This window comes from Arvicanthis niloticus, chromosome 13 (assembly GCF_011762505.2).
Source record: "Arvicanthis niloticus isolate mArvNil1 chromosome 13, mArvNil1.pat.X, whole genome shotgun sequence".
Lineage (NCBI taxonomy): Eukaryota > Metazoa > Chordata > Mammalia > Rodentia > Muridae > Arvicanthis > Arvicanthis niloticus.
Window position 1 is genome coordinate 2818319 of NC_047670.1, and position 5581 is coordinate 2823899.

Sequence of the window (5581 nt, forward strand, 5' to 3'; positions counted from 1 at the left end):
CAACTCCAATGGTCTCGTTTACCTGCATTAGTGAATCTTATAACTATGGGGTTGCAGTAGCTATTTTTACAGGCTCCATTGGGACTATTTTCAAATCCGCACTCATTCTCAGGATATTTAGAACTATCTCTCTCTCTCCTTGGTTGGACTTATCATAGCTGCTGTTTCTCTTTACCGTAATCAAGTCCCATGTGGAAGTAGGGTTCCAGTAGGCCTCACCGGTAGTTTCACATCCCCATGTAGCGCAATAAAAATCAGAGGTCCCCCTACACTTGTGTCAGAGCTTCTGATTGTGGCCCTGACCAGGGCAAACATAAAATCCCGAGGACCGGAGATTAGCCCGGTAGAATTGCCCTGAGTACCCAAGTGTGCTCCCTATCCCGTTAGGAACACACTGTCTTTCAGTGGGTGGTTTAGATAGGTCTGTGTGGTCTGGAAGATCCAAGGTAAGCAATCTAGCTGCTAACTTACAGATATCAGGCGTAAGATCTGGCCACCAAGTCCATGGAGGATGTATAGCAGTAATTGACCACACAGCGTTTCCTTCTTCATTAATCACCTCCCAGGTTTGTCACATCGGGGCATGGGGGTTGCTGTCCTGACTCAGATTGCATTTACGACATAAACGCAACTTAAGAGGATTAGTCTTTTCTAAAATCTACTCATCTGGACTAGTTTCTGGAGGGGCCCTTTTGACATGTGAAGCATGAACCCAGGTGGGGATCTCTTCCACCTTAATGGCGGTTGGGGTTCTCAACAGTACCAGGTAGGGTCCTTTCCAGCATGGCTCGAGATTTCCTGTCCGGTGTCTCCATACCAGGACGGCGTCTCCAATCTCAAACTGATGGGGAACTGCAGGGTCTTCAGCGGTGTAAGTGTCTTTCAGCTGTTCCCAAATACCTCTTCTGATCGTCTCAAGGGCCTTTAAACGGGCTAAAAGGTGGGTGGAAGGTATAAAATTATTGTCATCAGGGCGTGTCACACTATCTAGGGTTTCAAACAGAGGCGGAGGGGAACCGAACAGTATCTCAAAATGCGTTAGTCCCAAAGGTCTGGGTGTGTTCCAGACACGGAACAGGGCTAGGGAGAGAAGGGCTGTCTAGTCACCCCCGCTGGTCTCAATCGATAATTTCATAAGGGTCTCTTTAATAGTTCTATTCATTCTCTCTACCTGCCCTGAGCTCTGGGGTCGGAAAGCACAATGTAACTTCCAATTTATCCCCAGTTGTCTGGCCAGTCCCTGACTTACCTGGGCGATGAAGGCAGGCCCATTGTCTGACCCAATTACCTTAGGTACTCTAAATCGGGGGAGGATGTCTTCCAGTATCTTCTTGGCCACTACGTTTGCTGTTTCTTTCTTGGTGGGAAATGCTTCAACACACCCTGAAAAAGTGTCTATGAAAACTAGAAGATATTTGTTGCCATATTGGGCAGGTTTGATTTCTGTGAAATCGACCTCCCAATAAGTTTCAGGTCAATCTCCCCATAGGCGCTTTCCCCCACTATGCCTGCTGGATTCGGCATTAGTGAAGATCCAGAAATGAACCTACATATTTGTGATCACTTGATCTTTGACAAAGGAGCTAAAACCGTCCACTGGAAAATGGACAGCATTTTCAGCAAATCTTGCTGGTTCAGCTGGAGGTCAGCATGTAGAAAGATGTAAATCAATCCATTCTTATCTCCTTGTACAAAGCTCAAGTCCAAGTGGATAAAGGACCTTCACTTAAAACCAGATACACTGAAACTAATAGAAGAGAAGTTGGGGAAGACCCTTGAATACCTAGGCACAGGGAACAAGTTCCCGAACAGAACACCAATGGCGTATGCTCTAAGATCAAGAATTGACAAATGGGACCTCATCAAATTGCAAAGCTTCTGTAAGGCAAAGGACAGTGTCAATAGGACAAAACGTAAACCAACAGATTGGGAGTAGATCTTTACTAATATTTCATCCAGTAGAGAGTTAATATCCAATACATACAAAGAACTCAAGAAGGTAGACTCCAGAGAACCAAATAACCCTATTAAAAATGGGGTACAGAGCTAAACAAAGAATTTTCATCTAATGAATATGGATGGACAAGAAGCACCTAAAAATGTTCAACATCTTTAGTCATCAGGGAAATGCAAATCAAATCAATTGTGAGATTTCACCTCACACTAGTTGAATGCTAAGATTAAAAACTCGGGTGGTGGTGAGGATGTGGAGAAAGAGGAAGACTCCTTCATTGTTGGTGGGATTTTAAGTTAATACAACCACTCTGGCAATCAGTCTGCTGGCTCCTCAGAAAACTGGACATAGTATTTATTATCTGAGTACCCAGCTATACCACTCTTGAGCATACAACTCAGAAGGTGCTTCAACATGTAATAAGGACACAAGCTCCAGTATGTTCATAGCAGCCTTATTTACAATAGCCAGAGCCTTGAAAGAACCCAAATGTCTTCTAACAGAGGAATGGATACAGAAAATCTAGTACATTTACAAAATGGAGTACTACTCATCTATTAAAATCAATGACTTCATGAAATTATTAGGCAAATGAATGGAACTAAATTCTTAGGCAAATGGATGGATCTTGAGTGAGAAAACCCAATCACAAAAGAATACACATGGTATGCACTCACTAATAAGTGGATATTAACACAAAGGCTCAGAAACTTTTCCCCTGTACTCTAGGTTCCATGATTCCAGAAAATTCTGTGTCAAAAACCAAGGAAGAAAGAAATTAAGCACCTCATTCCCACATAACATCTATTATATTAAAAAGCCAATATACACTATTAGTGATACTTACAGTATGTCAATGGCAACAATTAATTTAAGTACAATTGGCTTTAAGGTCCACTCAATAGGAAAAAACCATGCTTGACAGTTGAAACCTAGCCTGATTTCTGGGGCTAGTGATTTAATGGACAGCGACAAACAGGTGATAGTGAGCTCAGCCCCAAAGGCTACATCTAAATTATAGCTCCTACATCTGTAGCTTGAGTAAGAAGGAGAAAAGGGAGTGCAAATACTGTAGAAATTAGAATACAAGGAAATGTACTTTGAAACATTTTCTCTTATGAATTACTGAATAAATTTTAAGGTGAGATGTGCAAAATTGTCAGGGTCTACCTCTAGGTAAAGAACAATACGCAACTAATGACTATTTGGAGAAAGAGAATTACTCTCTAAGTAATAAGCCAACTTACTGGTTGTCTAATATATAATGTTTACCTTGTAACTTATATATGTGTACACACACACACACACACACACACACACACACACATTGTACAATAGAGACCAATTCAGCAGCTTAAATTTATATTTGTATTTGAACAGAAAAATAATAATTAAAGAACAAGAGGCTATCTACTTTGAGGGTTTGAGAAGAAATTTGAGAAGTTTGGGGAAGCATATCTGGGGAAGGAAATGGTAGGTAAAATTGAGGTGATTCTACTTCAATTAAAACATAAAATATAATTATATGTATATACATGTTTCTGTAGGTCATAAACCTAGAAACATATTCATGAAAGAAGTGGAGGCTTGCTGAGGAAGGGGAATGAAAAGGATAACAATACATATGATAAGAAAACAGAAGGACAACTATCAGGAAGAATGAGAAAGAGCCAAAGGGTGGCAGAGAGAGTGGAAGAAAGTTAGTGGGAAGAGAACCAATTGATGTCAGAGTACAATAACACTTCTGCTTCTGAGATTTATGGCAACTTGACACAAGCTAGTCAGTTTAGAAGAGCGAACCTAAACTGAGAAATCATCCCCATTCGGCCATTATCTTACCTGGATCATCGACTATAAACTGTAAGGTGAAATAAACTCATTCCTCATCAACTTGTACTTTTGTTCATGGTTGTTCTATCACAACACTATAAAATGCTAACTGAGATGGGTAAGTATGCCACAGTGAAATTTATCACTCTGTATGTTAAGCAGTTTTGTATCTTTGGTTATTGTCTCCTGGAAGTTTGATATTTTCTGAGAGGAAATGCAGGTTGAGTGGAATTGGGGAGGAGGAGAGATAGAGAAGAGATGAGTGGGGTGCAGAGAGGGGAAATTGTGATCAGGATAAGAGCATCTGTCCTCAATAAGAAAAGAAAAAGAAATAAAAATGTACACAATATGTAATGATTTCCTTTTTTAAATCGTAGATATTGCAGGCAGATTGGTCTGTAATTATTATCAAATTCTCTTGGTACTTTGACTTCAGCATGAGATTGCACCATAGAGAAAAATGTTGAATTTTCAGAAATGTTCATTATACCACTTTCTCTAGTATGCAAATATCAGAGACACTTGAAAAGCTCAGTAGTGAGAAATATCAGTTAAAATGTTTAGGTAAATGTTGCATCAAATAAAATTGAGAATAATATATAATCTCAATTGTCTTTTGAAAATTCTTAGCATGCCTGAGTTTTATACAAAAGACATGACTTAAGAAAGGTAAAGTCTATACAGTCATCTACATGTATGAATATACATAGGTGTTTTAATTATAAGAGCATTATAGAGAACACTGAATTTCACTATAAAACATGATGCAATCATATTAGCCTTTTTATTAAGAACTATGCTTATTTTATGAATGGATTTACCCGCTATTGACAATTCCTTCTGTGTAATGCCAGATAGTTTTAAAAATGGATTTACCTGCTAAGATGATGAGGAATGATGATCCTAGATATGAATAGTACACTTGGAGAATGGCATCTGCAATCTGTGAGACGTTAGGAAGTTCAGCATCCAAAGCATTCTCAAATCTGGACACATTCTCCTTTTTGCCAATCACTAACAGCACAATCCCAGTTAGAGAAATGAGGCAAACAATACTCAATTTCATAAAACTGCTGATGGTATTAAACCAAGCCACTGTTTTTTATCCCTCAAGCACTGAGAATTCCAAATGACCACAAAACAGCCGAAGCCAGACATTTTGTTGCTAGCTCTGGAGCTGGGCACCCAGAATAGAAACACTGGATTAGAGAACTATCTATTAGCAGGCACTGAGCACCAATGGCTAGAAAATGACTAAAAAGTTTAATCCACAGACTGAGAAAAGCAACAGAGGATCCAAGAGTTCTTCTGAGAAAATAATAAGATGCTCCACTCACAGGGTAGATGGCTGCCATCTCTGCAAGACAGAGAGATTTCATTATGGTCAGCATGCCACAGCCTGCCCAAATACTTAAAAATACAGGGATATTTAGTGAGGAGTATTTTAATACTTCTTTAGGAGTCACAAAAATCCCTGTCCCCAGAGTGGCTCTAAGTAAGAGCATGTTTACGTGGAAGAATCCTAGTGCCCTCAAGAGTTTCATGGTTATGCCTTTTTTGATCTTTCATGTACTGAAAAATGCAGTTCTTCTTTATGATGCTTCTCTGTCAATTTGTGAACAACTCTTTCAAACAGAATTTTGCCTTTGGAATTCATTTGTTCTTTACATAAGTTTTAAAAATCTGAACATAACTTGGGTTTGATAATAATTAACTTTTGAATTATTCTGCAGAATTGTGACTTCTTTCTAAACAGATTCATACAAACAGATTTCTTATTAATACTCTTTTAAAAAT

At 39.1% G+C, this 5581-nt stretch overlaps 1 pseudogene; it reads right to left on the minus strand.

The window, feature by feature from the left end:
* Positions 1-658: 658 nt before the first annotated feature.
* Positions 659-5328, minus strand: LOC143434185 (solute carrier family 7 member 12-like; annotated as a pseudogene).
* Between the last annotated feature and the right edge of the window lie 253 nt (positions 5329-5581).